The following is a 25685-nucleotide window of genomic DNA, read 5'->3' on the forward strand; positions in this document are numbered from 1 at the left end:
CACACAGTACACAGGACACAGTACACAGGACACAGGACACAGGACACAGGACACAGCACACAGTATGCAGTACACAGGACACAGTACATAGGACACAGGACACAGTACACAGTACACAGTACACAGGACACAGTGCACAGGACACAGCACACAGTACACAGCACAATACACGGGACACAGCACACAGTACACAGCACACAGTACACAGGACACAGGACACAGTGCACAGCACACAGTACACAGTACACAGTACACAGGACACAGTGCACAGGACACAGCACACAGTACACAGTACACAGGACACAGTGCACAGGACACAGCACACAGTACACAGCACACAGCACACAGCACACAGTACACAGGACACAGCACACAGTACACAGGACACAGGACACAGTACATAGGACACAGCACACAGTACACAGCACACAGCACACAGTACACAGGACACAGTACACAGTACACAGGACACAGCACACAGGACACAGCACACAGCACACAGCACATAGGACACAGGACACAGGACACAGCACACAGTATGCAGTACACAGGACACAGTACATAGGACACAGTACACAGGACACAGTACACAGGACACAGTACACAGTACACAGGACACAGTGCACAGGACACAGCACACAGTACACAGCACAATACACGGGACACAGCACACAGTACACAGTACACAGCACACAGTACACAGGACACAGGACACAGTGCACAGGACACAGCACACAGTACACAGTACACAGGACACAGTGCACAGGACACAGCACACAGTACACAGTACACAGGACACAGTGCACAGGACACAGCACACAGTACACAGCACACAGCACACAGAACACAGTACACAGCACACAGTACACAGCACACAGCACACAGCACACAGTACACAGGACACAGCACACAGCACACAGTACACAGGACACAGGACACAGTACACAGTACACAGCACACAGCACACAGTACACAGGACACAATACACAGCACACAGTACACAGCACACAGGACACAGGACACAGTACACAGTACACAGTACACAGCACACAGCACACAGTACACAGGACACAGCACACAGCACACAGTACACAGGACACAGGACACAGGACACAGCACACAGCACAGAGTACACAGCACACAGTACACAGGACACAGCACACAGTACACAGGACACAGTACACAGGACACAGGACACAGTACACAGTACACAGCACACAGTACACAGCACACAGTACACAGTACACAGTACATAGGACACAGTACACAGCACAGTACACGGGACACAGTACACAGGACAGTCCCTCCCACAAGAAATACATATATGATGCAAAATGCCAATAGCGCTAAGGATGAGAAACACTGGAATAAATAAAGTAAATGCATGGCAGTATAAAACAAAATAAAAGAGTATTCATACTCTTCCTCTTTTATTCCCTGATGCAGACGTTCCTCTCACTGTCTAAATGAAAGCAAACTCCCAGACAGAACCAGTGGCTAGTGCCGGGTTGGAGCACATGGATTTCCACTGAGTCCATGGAGCTTGCGTGTGCTAACCATATCTCTTGAACCCTTTCCCTCTCCAGATACTAGGTTTCTACTGAGTTACTCAATTCTCCCAACCACTGCTCCCAAAGCCCCCCCTTGATAGGTTAAAAAAACCCCAGACCCATTGTGCCAGCGTTCTGGATTCACATGTGTGATATTTGGAAGACAAAGGGGAGGCAGACGTTTTCTTCTGGCCGCAGGGTCATAGAGATGTGGGGTTTACCCTTGAGCAGTCAGCAGCCCCGTGGAGTGGAGAGGCAGTTTTGCAGTGGCAGTACGTGGATGGCAGAAGCACTGCTAGTGGCAGCACCCTGATCCCCCTCCTCCCTCACTGGGGTGGAGGTGGATGTTCCCCCATCAGGCCAGTGCAGCCACCTTGTCTCAGGAGCTATTCCTGGATGCCAAGCCCAGAGCAGCTCCTCCAACCTTCCCAACAGTTACACCAGCTTTTGATGCTGGTCCTGGAGCCTATCACCATTTCATGTCAATCCCCTTAATCTTGCCCACTTGCCCATAAAGTCCTTTTATTAAGCTATCTTCAGTTAAACCTTCTGCCTGCCCTTTCAGTTTCCTATCAGTAACCTGGCTGACCTTCCTTGCCATTGCATAATATGCCCTTCATGGGCAAAGTAATCAATATTATTTTTACATATTTTAGCTATTTTTTCATGCACATAGATCCAGAGAAAAGTTGGTGAGTTTATAGAGATGCCTGGCCTGCAAGACCTGCAAAATTAAATTTTACTTAGTGCAATAGTAGTAGTAGTAGTAGTAAGTGGTAATAAAAACAATAATAACAATAGCTAAAATATTAGTGTTTACTATGTGTAAAAAACTATGCCAGACTCTTTATACTCACTGTCTTATGAACTTCACACAACCCTACAGAGTATTTATCTTCCACTGTTTACAGATGAAAAATTGAGTCATAAGTAAAAGCCACATATCTATTAAGTGGCAGAAGCATGATCTGGACCCAGAACTGATAGAAAAGCCATTAATATTTTCATTATACCTTTTATTTATGTCTTCAGTAGACAGAACTCTTGCAGTGGCAATTGGCACAAACCCAACTGGATCTTGCTTAAAGGTAAAATGAGGTTATAAAATACTTCAGAAGCTCACAGAATCAAAACAAGTGCTTAACAACCTGGGTTTGGAAATCATGGGATCTGAACACCTGAATCCCCCACCAGCCCAGTTCCAAATCCAGCTCCATGGAATAAGACTCAGGTTCCCCCGCTCAGGACTGTGTCTATCTCTTTACATCACTTCTCTGAGACCAGCGTCCTCTTCTCTGATAGGCCTTTCTATGCAAGCAGATATATGAGATGAAAACTATGGAACCAGCCAAGCAAATCTAGTGCTCATAGGTCTCTGATTGGTCAGCTGGGTTGCATGTCCACCTTTTAGAAAAATTGGTATAGCCAGAGGGGTAATTCAATTTGAGTAACATCTCGATCCCTGGAGGTGGGAGAGAGGTGATGCTTTGATTGGCAGCTTCCTTGAGAATCACAGGAATGAAGGGAGACCAAACCAGAAGAAAGAAAAGGGGCACTGAGCAAACAACCACAATAGATACACTTTATGAAGTCCTTGCAAGTCACCTTTGTCAATGCATGTCTCACTTTGGAGATTTAAAAGGATGATGACTCTGTCTGAACTCAGATAGTACTTGACCCCTTGAAACCTTTAATTCTCTACTTTTTCTGAAAACTATATGAGATGAAATGTCTGGTACCACCAAACCAGGGCACAAGCTGGAATGATTAGACCATGAGCATTTTTAGTTCTTGACCTCCCAGTAAATAAATCCCCTAAGTGGCATGTGGCCACGTACACCAAGGTGATTTCAGTCTAGGCATAGGAAAGCATGTAACGAATGGAGATTTAATGTCTCAGGGTAGCCTCTAGAAATCCAGCCCAGAGGTAAACTGGGAAGTATAATGAGAAAATAATGCTAACAACAATAGTAGTAGATAACAGTTGGCTCTCATGATATACGAGAAACTGTTCTATGTACTATGCATATGTAACTAATTTAATCTCCACAACAATCCTTCAAGGTAGATACTATAGTATCATCCCCAGAGTGAGTTTGAGTAACTTGCCCAAAGTAAGTGGTCCAAACACAGGCATTCTACCCCTAGAACTCATACCTTGAAGCACTACCCTATACCCTATGGTAGAAAATAATCTGAAATCATTAGAGCAAACCTGAACTTGCCTAATCGTTGGATTGCTGTTGTAATTAAGAACTTAGAAAGCAAAAGAAAAGCCCCTTCTCACTTCTCATATATACTCACAGATGTCATCTTACCAACGGAAAAATATCAGTAGTGAGAGGTAGGTGATGGATTTCTTCAACAGGACACACAAAACATATCATCAGGATAACAGCTGGTAAATTTGACTACATAAAAGTTAACACTTTTACATAACAAAAGACATAATAAATAAAGTTAAAAGATAAGTCATAAACCAGATAAAGCACTGTTAATGCTCAAAGCTAACAAAGGATTAAAATCCTGAATATAAAAAACTCCTACAAATTAATAACCCAAGAGAAAAATAGACAAACTATAAAAAGGCATTTCACAGACATATGAAAAGACTGTCAACTGCTTGTGCAGTCAGGGAGATATGAATAAAGCACTGTAGGGGAGCAAAACTTGCCACTCCCAAAATGTCTCTTTGGTATGCAAATTATTTCAAAGTGAAAACCATCAAGGCCCAAAAGACTCAGGAAGAAAATTGATGTTCCTCTGATTGCCTAAAAAATTTAGACAGAGGGCCTGTTCCCGCAATAGAGCTATCACCAGCGAGATCTGCAAGGAATATGGGTGAGGTGTGAGGGAGTAACAGGACCTAGAGATCAGAGTCCACTCTGTGTCCCATTGTCTCTGCCTGGCCTAGCAAATCTTTGTTTACCAAACTTTTGCTTTTCCATCTCCATGTAAATTGCCTTCCTCCCCTTTGAAGTCCCAAAGCCCTACCCTCAGCACCCTCTTTAGTCTTTAGCTGAAGATGGTATTTAAGGTGAGGGCTTCACCCATTTTGGCAAGTTACTCAACTCAGTTTTCCTTGGTCTTTCCCATGTTTACATGTTATTAAACCTTGTTTAATTTTTCCTGTTAATCTGTCTCATGTCAATTTAATTCTTAGACCAGCTGGAAGAACCTAGAAGGGTAGAGGAAAATTTCTTCCTCTTTGACAGCACCAATGAGAAACCAGTTCACACCCATCCAATCGGCAGTGAAGCTCAAGGCTCACAAGTCTGGTGCTGACAAAGGTGTGGAGGATGGGAGCTTCATATCCTTCCAGTAGGAGGTGAGGTGGTGGGACAAGCACAGTTCTTTGGAGAATAATCTGACAACACCCATCAACCCCACATCCAGGCATCTGTCCTAAAATCACTCACATGTGTGCACAAGGGGATGTCTATCCCCAAGAATGTGGGTAATGATGAACTGTTAGGTGGCATTTTGGAAGGACTCCGAGGAGCTCAGTTCTTTTATGTCTCAACAAAGAAAGAATTCAGCGAGAGGCAAAGAGGTAGATCAGAAGTGATTTATTAGAGTAGGATACTTGTGAAGCTTACAAGCGGGTGGGCGAGAAGGTGCTGTACCCCAAGAACTTAGTGGGCTATGTTTTTATAATCAAAGGAAAAGTGGGGAGGGGGAGAAGACCACCTTCTTCCTCATTCTTGAGTAGACATCACACTTCCATCATCAGCCCCTCCTCCAGTTTGGGCAGGGGAGTTTTCTTGGCCCTACATGGTCAAGCCAGGACTGTCATGGCACTATGGAAAAATTATTTTAGGTTTCAGTACAATGAGGGTCTTTCACTTTGAAATGTCACCTTTCCACAAATTGTTGTTTTTCATGTGTGCTGAGAGCATGTCTTAGGGGTCATTAACTTACTGAGCTCACTGGGCAGGATGTGGGTCTCATGCCACCATTGTTTTATTGTTTTGGAACAAGTCTCATGCTTCTGCTGCATGGGTTTTTTTGCTAAGCAGGCCTGCTTGGTTTTGTGGTTAAGCAAACCTGCTTTCTTGAATGGTCATTAACTTACAGGGGTCTCCCATACTTTTTTCTTTACTTAAAATCCCCTAGAGGGATTAACTATTTAATTACCTAATTTGTCCCTTTACTCTGTCCCTATCAATGTGAGCAATGTTTGTAATTTTGAGAAATTTCAAACAACTGTACTTTGCAAACCACAGAACAATCATAATTTAATTGAAGCATGTTTCTATAATGGGATATTCCACAGCAGTTCAAAAGAATGAAGGGACACAACATACATCAAAATAGATAGAAATGAAAATATAGCATTGAAAGAAAAAACAAGTTATACTATGATATGCAGAGTTTATACCAATTTCATAAAATTTAATTTACATAAATTATATACAGTATAAATTTTAATGTACATACAGCATTTACATATAATAATAAATATGTTAGTTTATGTTTGTAGAAATAATTTCATTCTTAATTAAATTATTATAATATTTAATTTAAGCTTAAAGTTTATGCAGTATATAAATATAATTTTATATAAGTATATGTTATATATAAATTATGTTTATATTAAATATAAAACTTAACTCATATACAGTATGAGTTTATGTCTTTTAAGTTTATAATATTTTATGTGAATATTAATATATCATAAAAATGTGAAATACATGTAGAATAGTTATATTTGTTGCCATAGTACTTGCCTGCGGGAGAACATGGGAGCCAGAAAGGATACAGAAGGAACTTTTCAATTATATTTGTAATGTTTTATCTCTTAAAATAATAAATAAATCTGTGTAGAAGGTACATGGGTGTTTTGTTATATTTCTATTTCTAATATTTTTTATTTTTAAAAATTTATGTAACAAAAACATATATAAATGCTTCCAAGTTTCATTCTTCCAAGAGAAGCAAGGGCTTGGTTGATGGTCTGAGGCAGCAAGTAGGTCATGTCTGGACCTTAGGGCCTGGTGCAGACCTGGCGAAGGGACAGGTCAGCTCGTGGACCTGCCTGGTCAGGGATGGAAAGAAGATAACAGAACAATCTCCAACACAACTCCCAGAGGAGACTCTGGCTGCTGGGAGGCCAGGGAACTTCAAAGCAACCAGTGCAGAGAGGATCTTTCTGAACAATAGGAGCTAATCCAAAATCCATTTCAATTTGGTTTAGGGAAATATACCCATGCCTTCATCTTAAGGCAGGGATATCTGATGTTCTGAAAAATCACACTGAGGTCAGATTCTGAAGATGAGAGCTGCTTTAGGAAGAGTTAGTAAGGTGGTTAGCGCCTTGCCCCTTCATTGGGCAGCCTCCCAATTCTAGGCTGAGCTGGTGACCCACAACTCCATCTCTCTATCTCTCAAGTAGAAGCACCCCAGGGTTCCTCTAGACTTGGTTCATGGGCCCTCGAGCAAGTCACTTTCTTCTCTGAATTTCTATTTCCACACGTGTGAAACACAACATGTGTGTCTGCATATGTGTGTATGTATGTCCATACACACACACACACACACACACACACATGACCTTTCTCCAGAGCTACTGTCTCTCTGTTTCATACAATTGTGTTAGGATCATTCACATATGGCTCTTGCCAATAATGTTGATAAATAGGATGAGCTGAATAACGAGGGTTGAGGAGCAGGGGATGGTCATTATAAATCCATCCACCATAACTACATAGAGAAAAGTCAGTGTTGATTATGCACAGTCATGTAGGAAGGCCCTACCCCTTTCTAGCTTTGAGAGCCTGGACAAGTTATTTCACCACTCAATTTCCTCTTGTGTAAAAACAGATTAATATCATCCACCTTTCGTTGCTGAAGAGAGAAAAAAATGAGACAATATATGTGAAATCATATATAGAACCCCCCAAACTGTAAGCATTCAATAAGTGATAATATCTGTGTATTTATGTCTACATAGGAGTGTTTATCTGTAGGCATTTATGTCTGAATATGGATATTTATCTCTATATATGGATATCCAAGCAGTCTTGAGTCAGCCCAAGAATATCCAGGGGAAAAAATAATGATTAGATTTGTCAAGCGAAGTTTTCCAGGCTGCCTTTCTGACTCCAGGCAAGTGAGCACTTGGCACAGTTTTCAGTATTCACAGCCACAGCAGTTTCAATATCCCCACCACAACAGTGCCTGGGGATACCTCTTTGTCGGAGTTCCTCTGGTTGACGTTTTTAAATGTCTGGGCCCCCCTGTTATGTTTATAAGGTGTTCATGGGTGGTGTACTTGGAATTGAAAAAGCCCAAGATCACCTATCATTTTGTTCCTGTCCTCATTGGCAACCAGTATATCGCTCCACTGGGTCCTTGAAATCCAGTGAGCCACGCCCTAGACCCCAGGCCCTCCTTAGCCTGCATCTCCCTGACTCCTATGTCCACTGTTGATCAATAGTATTGATTCGTTTGCTTAGGGTTTTCACTTTTACTTCTTAGCATAAAGTAAATGAAAGTCTTAGTCTGGAGTTGAGCTGTGTGCTAAAAGTAGCCTTTAAAATGTTTTCCATAACTCAACTTTACTCTCTTGTTTGACTCCCTAATCCACAAAAATAGCAGAACAATTTCTGTGGGCTGGGAGTTTCCCCTCTTCCAGTGCGTTATTCCATCTGGTTAGTCCACAGTCTGTAGGATCAGGGAGATGCTGAGTCATATCTTACCCAGCCAACTGGCCCCTCAGTTCCAGCCACTCCTGGGTCCCTTGGGTATATAGGAAAAAGTCTATCGCCTCTGGATTGGCCTAGTTCCCAGGAAACACTGACTTCCTATGTAAGGTCCCTCTGCTTAGACTCACCATGTGCCCTCCTCTCCCCCTGGGTCTTCCTTCCTAACAGAGGACCCACTAGGGAAAGACAGTAAGGGCCCTCTCTGCTCTTGGACCTCATAAGTCTATCTTGGGTTCTGCCTGACCATCACCCCACCTCCAGGCTATTTCGGAGACCCACCAGCTTCCCATTTCTCATCACCTCTCTCTCTTCTCTTTCCCTCAGCCTGGGGTAACATTTTCCAGTCTCAAAATCTGGGAAATATTGGGAAGAAAGACAATTGATTAATATTCTAAAGATTTTATCCCACCGAAAATGTCATGTGTGCCCAGGTCCCAGTATACATGAAAGCGGAGGAGAAGGAGGTGGACTTCTATCAGTCACATGCATTATTGAATTCACACAGGGTTCCAGGCACTCTGAGTAGCACTGAGGATATAGAAATGAATAGGACAAGGTCCCTGCTCTCCAGACACTCCCAGTCTAGTGGGGGAGGGAGCCAGGAAAACAAATAATCACCATGCAATATGATAAGTTCAATAGAGGGGTACTCATCAGATCAAGGAAGGAGAGTTCAACTCACTGGTGGACAGGGATGGTGTTTTGGTCAGTTTGGGCTGCTGTAACAAAGTACCACATTGACTAGGTGGCTTATAAAAAACAGAAATTTATTTCTCACAATTCTGAAATTCCAAGATCAGGATGCTAGCATGGTCGGGTTCTGCTGAAGGTCCTCTTCCGGGTTGCAGACTGCTGACTTCTCCTTGTATCCTTGGTGGAGAGCAGAGAGAATTCTCTGGGGTCCCTTTTATAAGGTCACTAATCTCATTCATGAGAACTCCACCCTCATGACTTTGTTATCTTCCAAACCAAATACCATCACACTGGAGATTAAGATTTTAACATTTGAATCTGGGGGGAAACAGACATTCAGTCCATTGCAGATGGTGAAGGTGATTCAGAAAGTCTTTCTGGAATGGATGCTGAAAGGTCCAACTGACCAGAAGCAACCCTTCCTTCTCCTCCCTGCAGACACTGTCAGCCATACTCCTACAATTCCACTGACATTTGCCCACTGGGATTGCTACTTAAGAAGCCCTACTTTTCCGGTCAGCGGCCTGAGGTGACCTCTAAAAATGGTTCGCTATTCACTTGACCCAGAAAATCCCACAAAATCATGCAAGTCAAGAGGTTCAAATCTTCGTGTTTACTTTAAGAACACTCGTGAAACAGCCCAGGCCATTAAGGGTATGCATATCCGAAAAGCCACCAAGTATCTGAAGGATGTCACTTTAAAGAAGCAGTGTGTGCCATTCCGTTGTTACAATGGTGGAGTTTGTAGGTGTGCCCAGGCCAAACAGTGGGGCTGGACACAGGGTCGGTGGCCCAAAAAGAGTGCTGAATTTTTTACTGCACATGCTCAAAAATGCAGAGAGTAATGCTGAACTTAAGGGCTTAGATGTAGATTCTCTGGTCATTGAGCATATCCAGGTGAACAAAGCCCCCAAGATGTGGTGCAGGACTTATAGAGCTCATGGTCGGATCAACCCATACATGACCTCTCCCTGCCACATTGAGATGATCCTTACTGAAAAAGAACAGATTGTTCCTAAATCAGAAGAGGAGGTTGCCCAGAGGAAAAAGATATACCAGAATAAATTGAAGAAACAAAAACTTATGGCCCGGGAATAAATGCTGCAAAAAATAAATGCAAATAAAAGTAAAAAAAAAAAAAAAAGAAGTCCTAAAAATAAATTATTGGTGGTAAGTTATTATGTTATCAGGAAAAGTAACACATTTAGCCTACAAATATACTAGGAGGGTTTATTTATGATCAATTATTAATATGACCCATCTTCACCTAGTAGAGACAGGTAGTAATTGAAAAGAAAACAGAAGGAAGGCTTGAACAGGGGCACTATCTTGGCTTCCCTAGAAGCACAGCCTAAGACAGGGATTCTTATTCAAGTGGCTTATGAAAGAATGCTTCCAGGAGAAGAGAGATGGAAGCAGGATAAGACAGGTGAACAAGAGCAAGGATGTGGTCTCAGCTGGAGATGAGCTTCAGTGTAATTTAGGATTGGCCCCACCTTGAGGCAAGAAGGGAGGAGAGGATGGTACAGTGGGGGACCCCCTCTTTTGAGAAGGCTCCCACTCTCTGGGAAGGAGACAGCAGGGAGTGGTTATCAGCCACACCTCACAGCAGGGGATGAATGCCCATCAGGCATCTGGAATGTACCAACAGCATCCAATACAGGCCAGGGACCAGCAGGGAACCTGGGGTCCCCAGCATCCACAGGGCATTCAGTAGAAGACTTGAAAGACAAAGAAGAAAATGAGGCCAGAAAAGGAAAGTTCCATCAACCTGGGAGATTCCTAAGGACAGTTCTTGATAAATTGTATTTCTCCTCTGGTAGCCCCCTGAAAGAAGGGAGTATTTCCCCCACCTTGTTCTGCACTTGCCCAACACTCAGCTTAGAAAAGCCTTAGAATCTAGCAATGGGAGGCACCCCAAAGCCCTAATCTGCCTTCCCTCAACTGTGACTGCAAGATCCCAACTCCTCACTCTCCAGGTTGGAAAGGCTGTCAACAGTCCCTGCATCCACTACTGGTCCCTGACCAGCATTTTCCCCTTTAATCTCTAGCAATGCTAGCACTGCCTGGAGCATGACACTTACACTATAGCTGCAAATGTGGGCAGGAGGTGAGATGCTGCCAACTCTCACTTCCAAATGGTTCTCTGTGGATTCTCCTCAGCATAGCCAGCCTTGGGGAGCTTCTGAGAAACAGATCAGTAGCCTAGTTCTCAGCCGGGGAGTATCACTGCCATACTGGGGAACTAGCTTCTGCCTTGGCCAAGCTTCAGGGGAAAAAAGCAGAAGTAAATGTGAGCATTGGCTCTTCAGGAGTCTGAGGGACTAATGGTATGCAAATGAAAAAAAAAATCTTTGTATATGTTGTTAAGAATCATGGTTCATAAAATATGCCCCACCCAATCCTGGGATTCCTTTAGCTAAACTAAGGTCTTTTCTTCTAAAATCAAATATTAGCCATTTTCCCAATTCAAATAAATTAATAAATAGAATTTTTTCTATTTATATCTTCTTTCTATTATATTCTCTTACAACTCTGTCACCTGTTTGTTTGCTGGTAAACATTTCTAAGCAACAAAGCAAGTATCAACTAGCTATGAACAAAAAACTGTGGGAAAACAAGTTGTCTGGTTCATGCTTAGTGAATGTGCAGTCATGGTTCTGATCTTATATTCCATACAGAGGATATTAAAATAATAACCGCCATTTTTAGCCCTACTATGTGCTAGGCTTTGAGATGCTAGACATTTTAACTCTAGTATTCTCATGTGTAATTTAGACAGCATTACCTCTATTTTACAAATAAATACATAAATGGATAAACTGAGGCACAAAGAGTCTCAAAGTTAATAAAACTTTACACAAAAATTAATTTTGTTGTGATGAGGACATGTAATAAAGAGGCCTGAACTAGTCTTGAAGGTCAGCTAAGGTGTCCCTGAGGAGGTGATATTTGAGACAAGTTCTAAAAGAGGAGGAAATGGGAGAAGGGGGTCACAGGAAATTGTATTTGCAAAACCTGCGTTAAAGAGCACAGCTGCTTTGGAAAACATTCTGGCAGGTCCTCAATAGGTTAAATGTAGGGTTACCATAGGCAACTCCTTCCTGGAGAAGGAATGAAAACACAGTCAGCTTCTGAATAAACTTCTAGGAAAACTCCAATTCTAAGGAAGGATGGGCAAGTCATGGGGGGAAAATCCACAAGGACTAGACTTCCTCTTTTCTCCTCAATTTCCATACTCCATCGGTGAGTTTAACACAGTGAATAAAAAAGATGGGCTACCCCATGGTTCTCAACCAAGGGCAACATTCCCAGCAGGGGTATCTGGCAATGTCTGGAGCCATTTTTCATTCTCATAATTGGGAGGTGGGGTGGTACCTGCCCAGTGGGCACATGACAGAAACACACTGTCCCAAGTGGAGAATGGTGTCAACTGGGCCCCAAATTGAACTATAGGCTTTGAAGCAAGCCTCTTTCTGAAAGATAATTTTACTATTCCTAGTAAGAAATGATAGAAAGACACAGACAGGCAGACAGAGAGTGAGGGAGAGAGGGATGTGAGCAAAAGTACTAGACAGAGACAATCCCAGCTCAACACCATAAAAACTTTCTAGAAAACTTTCCTTTCCCCACACACATTCCACCCAGGGCTACTTTCACTCTGGGTCTTTCTCTTTTCTAATTCAAAATTCACCTTCTTGATGTTTTCCTTAGAATGTTAGTGCTTGATGGTACTTGGTCAGCCATGAAGACTGGAGGGAGGTACGCCCCCAATAGCTTCAAGATGTCTGGGGCATAAAGTAATCCTATGACATATATGAGCACTATTATTACACACAAAGGAGGAGGTGGTAGACTTGGGCTCTGAGCAAACTTGAAGAAAGGTCCAAATGCTGGTCAGCCCTGCGTTTTTCACCCAAAAGTTTATCACCTTTCTGAAATTTCTATCATTAGAGCCAATTTGGGGGTGACAGTTCCTTTAAACTCAATGACACAGAATCCATGCATTGCATTTTACTCCTCATCCTGTTTGCAAACATAGAGTAGTCATTATGACTTATATTCAAATTTCTTTCCATGTTACTTTCCTTAATATTCTCTGCTGCCACTTTAGCCACCACTGCTACAGCTCCATTAACTACACCGAGCAGCCCAAAGGCAACACCTTGCCCAATCCCCCCCCATAAAATTACCATTCACTCTGTTCACATTAAGTAATGATTTGCAACGTCCTTCTCCCTTTTCCTGTTCACAACTCTGCCAATAGCATTTCTTAATGCAAACAGTAAAAACTGAGTTACAAGTGTGATCCAATTTTGCTCTGCATAATTAGTGGATTAGACATCAGAGAAAATCCACTTATTTTCACAGCTCATCCAACTCCCCACCTCCCCCACCCCCCACACACAGAAATAAAGGCTTCAGGAGCACAAAGTGAGAAAGGCCTTCATTTCTAAGTGACAATCACAGCTATCAAGTTGTTTTTCAGATGACTCTAAGTATGATCCTTTCTCAGTTGTATTTTTTCCCCTAAGAAAACAAGGCTGGGGATCTGAATAACAACACCTGAGTGAAAAGTATGCATTGAAGCTGCACAATTTTTGCAAGAGATTCTGGAATGAACTCTTGGTAGCTGAAAAACACCAAGCCACTCAGCTTGTCTCAGCTTGGCTTCTGGAGCTGGAAGGTTTGGGTTTAATTCTTGGCTCTGCCAGCTTATAATATTGGGCAGGTTGCTTAACTTTTCTCCATCCTTTTCCTTACCTCTAAAATGGGCAGGGTTGTGAGAGTTAAGTAGGATAATACCTATAAACTGCTTGGAACAATGTCTGGCACATAGTAAATGTTCAAAATGGTCTGCATTATTCCTCTATGCCTAGAGCCCAGCTGCAGAGAGCAGGGACCCTCAGCCTAACCACTCAGCCCACCCTGCATGTTGGGTGGGCATCAGGGCTCAGGACTGTGACAGAGGCCTGGGCCCCACGTTATGCTCATAAACATGTGGTCCATCCACCCAGCACTGCCACAGGCTGCCAAAGATGGATGCTGGAAATGGCTCGCCCCAGCGTGGCCAAGGCTTAACTAAAGAAACAAATGGAAGATGCTTCTGCCACTGCTCATGAAGTAGGGGAAGAATGCAGGCAGGGGAGGCAGAGACAGCGGGGAGGGGAAATAGGACTTCTCAGATTTTCTCCTGCATCTTTTCCCTCCCAAATGTCTACATCAGCTATGTGCAGAATAAATTAAAACATCAACAGTTGAGTGGACAAGCACTCCTGTCACCAAAAAGCAATCATGGTTGGGTAGCTCTCCTGTTACCTTAGCATCGTAAGTATGATTGCCATCATATAAGTGCTTTAGGTGCATTTTCCCATCTAATATTCAAGACAACCTTGTGGAGTAAGAGCTAGTATTACTCTGATTTTACAAATGAGGAAACTGGGTTCCAGAGAACTTTAAGTAAATGCCCAAGGTTGTGCAGTTTGTAACTCACAGAAGTGGAACTGAAAACACAATGTATCGACTCCAGAGCTCATACTCTTCACCACCTGGCCCTGACAACTTGCAGATTCCCAGAGCTTGGATGCATGTAAATCCAGGATTTGGAAAGATGGAACTGACTGAGCGATGTGTAGTGCCTCTATCAGTTCTGGTTGGAAGAGAGAGAGCTTAGTAATAAGACCACCCAGGTAACAGAGAGGCTTTCTTCTCAGTAAACTAAAGAGTCCCTTTTAAAAATGCCATCATAGGGAACACAATCGCTCAAGATGGTGGAGTAGAAGGACGTGCACTCACCTCTTCTTACGAGAACACCAAAATTACAAATAACTGTTGAAAAACCATCAACAAAAAAATGCTGGAACCTACCAAAAAGGATTCCCTACATCCAAAGACAAAGAAGAAGCCACAACAAAGGGCACAATCATCATAATATCAAATCCCATACCCACTGCGGCGGCAAACCAAAAACTGGAAAACAATTATACCACAGAAGTTTTCCCACTGGAGTGAAAGTTCTGGGCCCCACATCAGGCTTATGAGCCTGGGGGTCTGGCAATGGTAGGAGGAGCCCCCAGAGAATCTGGCTTTGAAGGCCAGTTGGGTTTGATTGCAGGAATTACACAGGACTGGGGGAGCAGAAACTCCACCTTTGGAGGGTGTGCACATCAGGACCCAGGGGAAAAAAGCAGTGATCCCATAAGAGACTGGGCCAGACCTACCTGCTGGTATTGAAGGGCCTCCTGCAGAGGTGGGGAGCAGCTGTGTTTCACTGCAGGGACAAAGACACTGGCAGGAGCAGTTCTGGGAGTACTCATTGACATGAGCCCTCCTGGAGGCTGCCATTAACCCCACCCAAGAAGCTGTAGGCTCCAGTGTTGGGTCATCTCAGATCAAACAACCATCAGGGTGGGAACACAGCTGTATCCATCAGCAGACAAGCAGCTTAAGGTCTTACAGAGCATGGTCCTGTCCATCAGAGGGACAAGAACCAGCTCCACCAAGCACCAGTCCCTTCCATCAGGAAGCCTGCACAAGCCTTTTAGATAGCCTCATCCACCAGAGAGCAGACAACAGAAGCAAGAAGAATTACAGTCCTGTAGCCTACAGAACAAAAACTGCAATCACAGAAAGTTAGACAAAATGAAATTACAGAGGAATATGTCCTGGATGAAGGAATAGAATAAAACCCCAGAAGAACAGCTAAGTGAAGCGGAGATAGGCAACCTTCCATAAAAATAATGCAGAATAATAAGAATGAAGATGATCCAGGATCTTGGAAAAAGAATGGAGGAAAGGATCCAGAAGATGGAAGAAATGTTTAACAAAGACCTAAAAGAACTAAAGAACAAACAGAGATGAATAATAGAATATCTGGAATGAAAAATACACTAGAAGGAATCAAAAGCAGAATAACAGAGGCAGAAGAAAACGAATAAGTGAGCTGGAAGATAGAATGGTGGAAATCACTGCCATGGAACAGAATAAAGAAAAAAAGAATGAAAAGAAATGCAGACAGTCTATGAGATCTCTGAGACAACATTAAACACACCAACATTTGCATTATAAGAGTCCCAGAAGGAGAAGAGAGAGACAAAAGACCTGAGAAAATATTTGAAGAGAAAATAGCTGAAAACTTCCCTAACATGGGAAAGGAAACAGGCACCTAAGCCCAGGAAGCACAGAGTCCCAGGCAGGAAAAACCTAAAGAGGAACACACTAAGACACATAGTAATCAAATTGAAAAAATTTAAAGACAAAGAAAAAATATTAAAAGCAACAAGGGAAAAGACACAAATAACATACAAAGGAATTCCCATAAGATTATCAGCTGATTCCTCAGCAGTAACTCTTCAGGCCAGAAGGGAGTAGCACAATATATTTAAAGTGATGAAAGGGAAGAACCTACAACAAAGAATACTCTACCCAGAAGGCTCTCATTCAGGTTTGATGGAGAAATCAAAAGCTTTACAAACAAGCAAAATCTAAGAGAGTTCAGCACCACCAAGACAATCTTTGCAACAAATGCTAAAGGAACTTCCCTAAGCAGAAAAGAAAAGGCCACAACTAGAAATAAGAAAATTATGAATGGAAAAGCTCACCAGTAAAGGCAAACACACAGTAAAAGTAGGAAGTCATCCACACACAAATATGATATCAAAACCGCAATTGTGAGAAGAGGAGAAGACAAATGCAGGATATTGGAAATGCATTTGAAATTAAAAGATCAGCAACTTAAAAAATTCTTGTTTATATACAGACTGCTATATCAAAACCTCATGGTAACTGCAAACCAAATATCTACAATAGATACACACACAAAAAAGGAAAAGGAATTGAAACACAACACTAAAGATAGGCATCAAATCACAAGAGAAGAGAACAAAAAAGGAAGGAAGAAAAAAGACCTACAAAAACAAATCCAAAACTATTAACAAAATGGCAATAAGAACATACATATCAATAATTACCTTAAACATAAATGGATTAAATGCTCCAACCAAAAGACATAGACTGGCAGAATGAATACAAAAACAATACCTATATATATATGCTGTTTACAAGAGACCTACTTCAGACATAGGGACACATACAGATTGAAAGTGAGGGGATGGAAAAAGGTGTTCCATGCAAATGGAAAATGAAAAAAAAAGTTGGAGTAGCAATACTCATATCAGACAAAATAGACTTTAAAATAAAGACTGTTACAAGAGATAAAGAAGGACGTTACATAATGATCAAGGGATCAATCCAAGAAGAAAATATGGCAATTGTAAATATATATGTACCCCACATAGGAGCACCTCAGTATTTAAGGCAAACACTAACAGCCATAAAGGGAGAAATGGACAGTAACACAATAATAGTGGGTGAATTTAATACCCCACTATCATCAATGAACAGGTCATCCAGACAGAAAATCAATAAGGAAACATAGACCTTAAATGACACATTAGACCAGATGGACTTAATTGATTTTATAGAGCATTCCAACCAAAAGCAGCAGAATACACATTTTACTCAACTGCACATGGAACATTCTCCAGGACTGGCCACAGGCTGGGCCACAAAGTGAGCTTTGGTAAATTTAAGAAAATTGAATCACATCAAGCATATTTTCTGACCACAATGCAATGAGATTACAAATAAACTACAAGAAAAAAAACTGTAAAAAACACAAACACATGGAGGCTAAATAATATACTACTAAAGAACCAATGGATCACTGAAGAAATCAAAGAGGAAATAAAAAAATACCTAGAGACAAATGAAAATGAGAGCACAATGATCCAAAAGCTATGGAATGCAGCAAAAGCAGTTCTAAGAGGGAAGTTTATAGCGATACAATCTTACCTCAGGAAACAGGAAAAAATCTCAAATAAACAACCTAAACTTACACCTAAAGCAACTAGAGAAAGAAGAATATACAAAACCCAAAGTTAACAGAAGAAAAGAAATCATAAAGATCAGAGCAGAAATAAATAAAATAGAAACAAAGAAAACAATAGAAAAAAATCAATGAAACTAAAGGCTGGTTCTTTGAGAAGATAAACAAAATTGATAAACTTTTAGCCAGATGCATCAAGAAAAAAAGGGAGAGGGCTTACATCAATGAAATTAGAAATGAAAAGGAGACATTAGAATGAAACCACAGAAATACAAAGAATCATAACAGACTACTACAAGCAACTATATGCCAATAAAATGGACAACCTGGAAGAAATGGACAAATTCTAACAAAGGTACAATCTCCCAAGATCAAAGCAGGAAGAAATAGAAAATACAAATAGATCAATCACAGGTGCTGAAATTGAAAGTGTGATTTAAAATCTCCTAACAGGTGGAGGAGTCAAGATGGCATACTAGGAGGATGCGGAATTCGCATCTCCTCACAACTAGGGCATCTACCAGGTGGGGGACCACGGACACCTAAGGGGATGGGAGGAACCCCCAGCAACCGGGTAGGATGTGGAGTGTGGGGAGGGAATGAAGGGGGAGGAGAAGTGGAGGCAGGACAGGACTGGCACCCCTGAGGGGTGGCTGAGGGAGGGAAGGAGTTCCTACACCCAGCATGACCCACCCACGGTTAGGGGTCCAGAGGAGACAGGGGAGACCCTGGGGGAGACAGTGGGGGGGGCACAAAGGAAATGAAAGGAATGGGGCCAGTGCTTTCCCTGTCCAGTTAGACACCAGGAAGCCAGTAGTGCTCCCAGGCCTAATCCTCTGCCCTCGGAGCCTCCCTCCTGCTGTGCAGAGCCCAAGCCCCGCCCCTACACCCCCACACAGGGCCCCACCTCTACACTCGGAGATCCCCTCTGAGACCCCCTCCAACATGCTGGGCCTAAACCCCACCCACACACCCTCACTCAGGTGGCTACTGCCAAACTCTGGAACTCCACACTCCAGAGGCCCTCCTTTCAGTGTGCTGTCTCTCCCCTTCCTGTGCAGGTCCTAAGCAGAAGCTCCACCCCACACTTGAACATCGTGCTGTCTAGGCCCCACCCCATGCTCAAACATCACCCGCCCACCCACCTAGGTCCTGCCCCACCCTAAACCCCCGGCCCTGCCTAAGTTCCACACCTTGCCTAAACTCTGTCCCCATAGCCAAGGCTTTTTTTTTTTCTTTTTCTTCCTCTTTTAGATTGGGGTCCTCTTTTACATTGTTGATTCATTGTTGTTGATTCTTTTATATTTTTACTTTTCTTAATAAATCTTTTATTTTTCTAATTTTATTTTATTCTTTACACTTTGTTAGTGATCTCTCCTTTTGGCTTGTTGCCCCCCACCACCATTTTTTTTTCTTTTTTCTGTTGTGGTTTTATTTTACCTTGTTGCAGCTGTATCAATTATAGTTTTATTTTTACTAATATATTTTTTATCTTTCTTATTTTATTTTGTTTTTTATTTTTTGAAAATGTATTACCACTTTTTTTCATTCTTTCTTTTTTTTTTTTTTACGGTGCCACAAAGCTTATAGGATGTTGGTTCCCAAGCCAGAGGTCTGGCTCAAGTTCCTATGGTGGGAGTTCCAAGTCCAACCTGCTGGACTAACAGATAACCTCAGACCCCAGGGAATATCATCAGACTGAGGCCTCCCAGAGGCCTTCATCTCAGGATGAAGACCCAGTTCTATCCAACTGCCTGTAAACTCCAGTGCTGGACTTCTCAGTCCAAACAACCAGTAAGACAGGAATACAGCAACATGCATCAAAAAACAAACAAAAAAAAAATGAAATGACAAAAAAATATGTTACAGATGAAGGAGAAAGGAAGAAACCTACCAGACCAAATAAATAAAGATGAAATAGGCAACCTCTCTGAAAAACAATTCAGAGTAATGATAGTAAAGATGATCCAAAATCTAAGAAACAGAATGGAGAAAATAAAAGAAAGGTTTAACAGGGACCTAGAAGAATTAAAGAGCACACAAAGTGGTGAAATACACAATTACTGAAATTAAAAATACTCTAGAAGGAATCAATAACAGAATAATGGAGGCAGAAGAATGGATAAGTGACCTGGAAGATATAAGGGTGGGAATAACTGTCAGGGAGCAGAAAAAAGAAAAAAGAATGAAAAGAATTGAGGACAGGTTCAGAGACCTCTGGGACAACACTAAACGCACCAACATTCAAATTATAGGGGTCTCAGAATAAGAAGGGAAGAAAAAAGGGTCTGAGAAAATATTTGAAGAGATTATAGTCAAAAACTTCCCTAACATAGGAAAGGATGGAGTCAATCAAGTACAGGAAGCACAGAGAGTACCATAAAGGATAAATCCAAAGAGAAACATGCCAAGACAAATATTAATCAAACTATCAAAAATTTAATAGAAAGAAAAACTATTAAAAGCAGCAAGGGAAAAGCAACAAATAACATATAAAATAATCCTCATAAGGTTAACAGCTGATCTCTCAGCAGAAACCCTGCAAGCCAGAAGGGAGTTTCAGGACATATTTAAAGTGATGAAAGGGAAAAAACTACAACCAAGATTACTCTACCCAGCAGGGATTTCAATCAGATTCGATGGAGAAATTAAAACCTTTACATATAAGCCAAAGTTAAGAGAAATCAGCACCACTAAACCAGCTTCACAACAAATGCTAAAGGAGTTTCTCTAGGACAGGAAACACAAGAGAAGGAAAAGACCTACAATAGCAAACCCAAAAGAATTAACAAAAAGGTATTAGGAACATACATATTGATAATTACCTTAAATGTAAATGGATTAAATGCTCCAACCAAAAGACATAGATTGGAAAATGGATAAAAAAACAAGACCCATATATATGCTGTCTACAGAGACCCACTTCAGACCTAGGGACACATACAGACTGAAAGTGAGGAGATAGAAAAAGTTATTCCATGCAAATGGAAATCAAAAGAAAGCTGGAGTAGCAATTATCATATCAGACAAAATAGACTATAAAATAAAGACTATTACGAGAGACAAAGAAGGACACTACATAATGATCAAGGGATCAAGCCAGGAAGAATATATAAAAATTGTAAATATTTATACACCCAACATAGGAGCAACTCAATACATAAGGCAAATGTGAACAGCCATAAAAGAGGAAATCGACAGCAACACAATCATAGTAGGGAATTTAACACCACTTTCACCAATGGACAGATCATCCAAAAGGAAAATAAATAAGGAAACACAACCTTTAAATGACACATTAAAAAAGATGGACTTAATTGGTATTTATAGGACATTCCATCCAAAAACAACAGAATACACTTTCTTCTCAAGTGCTCATGGAACATTCTCCAGGATAGACCACATTGTGGGTCAAAAATCTAGCCTCAGTAAATTTAAGAAAATTGAAATCGCATGCAGTAACTTTTCTGACCACAACGCTATGAGACTAGATATCAATTAAAAAAAAAAAAACGTAAAGAATACAAACACATGCAAGATAAACAATACACTAATAAATAACAAAGAGATCACTGAAGAAATCAAAGAGGAAATCAAAAAATACCTAGAAATAAATGACAATGGAAACACAATGATCCAAAACCTATGGCATGCAGCAAAAGCAGTTTCAAGAAGGAGGTTTATAGCAAAACAATCCTACCACAAGAAACAAGAAAAATCTCAAATAAGCAACCTAACCTTACACCTAAGGCAATTAGAGAAACAACAAAACCCTCCAAAGTTAGCAGAAAGAAAGAAATCATAAAGATCAGATCAGAAAGAAATGAAAAAAGAAATGAAGGAAACAATAGCAAAGATCAATAAAATTAAAAGCTGGTTCTCTGAGAAGATAAAATTGATAAAGCATAAGCCACACTCATCAAGAAAAAAGGGAGAAGGCTCAAATCAACAGAATTAGAAATGAAAAAGGAGAAGTAACAAATGATGCTGCAGAATTACAAAGGATCATGAGAGATTACTACAAGCAACGATATGCCAATAAAATGGGCACCTGGAAGAAATGGATAATTCTTAGAAAAGCACAACCTCTGAGACTTAACCAAGAAGAAATAGAAACAGACCAATCACAAGCACTGAAATTGAAACTGTGCTTTAAAATCTTCCACCAAACCAAAGCCCAGGACAAGATGGCTTCACAGGTGACGTCTATCAAACATTTAGAGAAGAGCTAACACCTATCCTTCTGAAACTCTCCCAAAATATAGCAGAGGGAGGAACACTCCCAAACTCATTCTACAAGGGTACCATCACCCTGATACCAAAACCAGAAAAATATGTCAGAAAACAAAGAAAACTACAGGCCAATAGCTCTGATGAACATAGATGCAAAAATCCTCAACAAACTACAAGCAAACAGAATCCAACAGCACATTAAAAGGATCATACACCATGATCAAGTGGGATTTATGCCAGGAATGCAAGGATTCTTCATTATACGGAAATCAATCAATGTGATACACCATATTAACAAATTGAAGGATAAAAACCATATTATCATCTCAATAGATGCAGGAAAACCTTATGACAAAATTCAACACCTATTTATGATAAAAACTCTCCAGAAAGTGGGCATAAAGGGAACCTACCTCAACATAATAAATGTCCTATATGACAAATCCACAGCAAACATCATTCTCCGTGGTTAAACACTGAAATGATTTCCTCTAAGATCAGGAAAAAGACAAGGTTGCCCACTCTCACCACTATTATTCAACATAGTTTCGGAAGCTTTAGCCACATCAATCAAAGAAGAAAAAGAAACAAAAGGAATCCAAATTGGAAAAGAAGAAGTAAAACAGTCACTGTTTGCAGATGACATGATAATATATAGAGAGAATATTAAAGATGCTAGCAGAAAACTACTAGAGCTAATCAATGAATTTGTTAAAGTAGCAGGATACAAAATTAATACACAGAAATCTCTTGCATTCCTATACACTAATGAAGAAAAATCTGAAAGAGAATTGAAGGAAACACTCTCATTTACCATTGTAACAAAACAGAATAAAATACCTAGGAATAAACTTACCTAAGGAGACAAAAGAGGTGTGTGCAGAAAACTATAAGACACTGATGAAAGAAATTAAAGCTGATACAAACATATGCAGAGATATACCATGTCCTTGGATTGGAAGAATCAACATTGTGAAAATGACTCTACTACCCAAAGCAATCTACATATTCAATGCAATCCCTATCAAACTACAATGGCATTTTTCACAGAACTACAACAAACAATTGAATAATTTGTATGGAAACACAAAAGACCCTGAATAGCCAAAACAATTTTGAGAGAGAAAAATGGAGCTGGAGGAATCAGGCTCCCAGACTTCAGACTATACTACAAAGCTACAGTAATCAAGACAGTATGGTTCTGGCACCAAAACAGAAATATAGATCAATGGAACAGGATAGAAAGCCCAGAGGTGAACCCACGCACCTGTGGTCACCTTATCTTTGATAAAGGATGCAAGAATATACAATGGAGAAAAAACAGCCTCTTCAAGAAGTGGTGCTGGGAAAACTGGACAGCTACATGTAAAATAATGAAATTAGAACACTTCCTAGCACCATACATAAAAATAAACTCAAAGTGGATTAAAGACCCAAATGTAAGGCCAGACACTACAAAACTCTTAGAGGAAAGCGTAGGCTGAACACTCCATGACATAAATCACAGCAAGATCCTTTTTGACCCACCTCTTAGAGAAATGGAAATAAAAAGAAAAATAAACAAATGGGACTGAATGAAACTTAAAAGCTTTGACAGCACAGGAAACCATACACAAGACAAAAAGACGACCCTCAGAATGGTAGAAGATATTTACAAATGAAGCAACTGACAAAGAATTAATCTCCAAAATATACAAGCAGCTCATATAGCTCCATGTCAAAAAGATAAACAACTCAATCCAAAAATGGGCAGAAGACTTAAATAGACATTTTTCCAAAGAAGATATACAGATTGCCAACAAACACATGAGAAGATGCTCAACATCACTAATCATTAGAGAAACGCAAATCAAAACTACAATGATGTATCACCTCACACTGGTCAGAATGGCCATCATCAAAAAATCTACAAGCAACAAATACTGGAGAGGGTGTGGAGAAAAGGGCACCCTCTTGCACTGTTGGTGGGAATGTAAATTGATACAGCCACTATGGAGAACAGTATGGAGGTTCCTTAAAAAACTAAAACTAGAACTGCCATATGACCCAGCAATCTCACTACTTGGCATATACCCTGAGAAAACCATACTTCAAAAAGAGTCATGTACCACAATGTTCATTGTAGCTCTGTTTACAATAGCCAGGACATGGAAGCAACCTAAGTGTCCATTGACAGATGAATGGATAAAGAAGATGTGGCACATATATACAGTGGAATATTACTTAGCCATAAAAAGAAATGAAATTGAGTTATTTGTAATGAGTTGGATGGACCTAGAGTCTGTCATGCAGAGCGAAGTAAGTCAGAAAGAGAAAAACAAATACCATATGCTAACACATATATATGGAATCTAAAAAAAAAAAAAATGGTTTTGATGAACCTAGGGACAGGACAGGAATAAAGACACAGACATAGAGAATGGATTTGAGGACACATGGAGGGGAAAGGGTAAGCTGGGACAAACTGAGAGAGTAACATTGACATATATACACTACCAAGTGTAAAATAGATAGCTAGTGGGAAGCAGCTGAATAGCACAGGGTGATCAGTTCAGTGTTTTGTGACTACCTAGAGGGGTTGGATAAGGAGGGTTGGAGGGAGACGCAAGAGGGAGGAGGTATGAGGATATATGTATACATATAGCTGATACACTTTGTTATATAGCAGAAACTAACACAACACTGTAAAGCAACTATACTCCAATAAAGATGTTTAAATAAACAAACAAATAAATAAATAAATAAATAACTCCCAACGAAAAAATTCCAGGACCAGATGGCTTCACAGGAAAATTCTATCAAACATTTAGAGAAGAGTTAACACCTATAATTCTGAAACTCTTCCCAAAAATTGCAGAGAAAGAAATACTCCCAAACTCATTCTATGAGGCCACCATCACCCTGATACCAAAACCAGACAAAGATACCACAGTGAAAGAAAATTATAGGCCAATATCACTGATGAACATAGACACAAAAATCCTCAACTAAATACTAGCAAACAGAATCCAACAATACATTAAAAGGATTATACACCATGATCAAGTGGGATTTATCCCAGGGATGCAAGGATTTTTCAGTAGCTGCAAATTACTCAGTGTGATACACCACATCAACAAATTGAAGAATAAAAACCACATGATCATCTCAATCGATGCAGTAAATGCTTTTGACAAAAATTTAACATCTACTTATGATAACAAGTCTCCAGAAAGTGAGCATAAAGGGAAACTACCTCCACATAATAAAGGTTGTATATGACAAGCACACAGAAAACATCATTCTCAATGGTGAAAAGCTGAAAATATTTCCTCTAAGATCAGCAACAAGACAAGGATGTCCACTTAGCCAATATTATTCAACATAGTTTTGGAAGTCCTAGCCATGACAATCGGAGAAGGAAAAGAAATAAAAGGAATCCAAACTGGAAAAGAAGAAGTAAAACTGTCACTGTTCACAGATGACATGATATTATACATAGAAAACCCTAAAGATGCTACTAGAAAACTACTAGAGCTCATCAATGAATTTGCTGAAGTTGCAGGATACAAAATCAATACACAGAAACCTCTTGCATTCCTATACATTAACAATGAAAGATCATAAAGAGAAAGT

General features: G+C 40.6%; 1 pseudogene; it reads left to right on the forward strand.

The window, feature by feature from the left end:
• Positions 1 to 9439: 9439 nt before the first annotated feature.
• On the forward strand, positions 9440 to 10063 carry LOC111183379 (large ribosomal subunit protein uL22 pseudogene; annotated as a pseudogene).
• Positions 10064 to 25685: the final 15622 nt, after the last annotated feature.

Source organism: Delphinapterus leucas, chromosome 8, assembly GCF_059928025.1.
Source record: "Delphinapterus leucas isolate spDelLeu-1000000601 "Yukka" chromosome 8, BTC_Dleu_Yukka2, whole genome shotgun sequence".
Taxonomy (NCBI): Eukaryota; Metazoa; Chordata; class Mammalia; order Artiodactyla; family Monodontidae; genus Delphinapterus; species Delphinapterus leucas.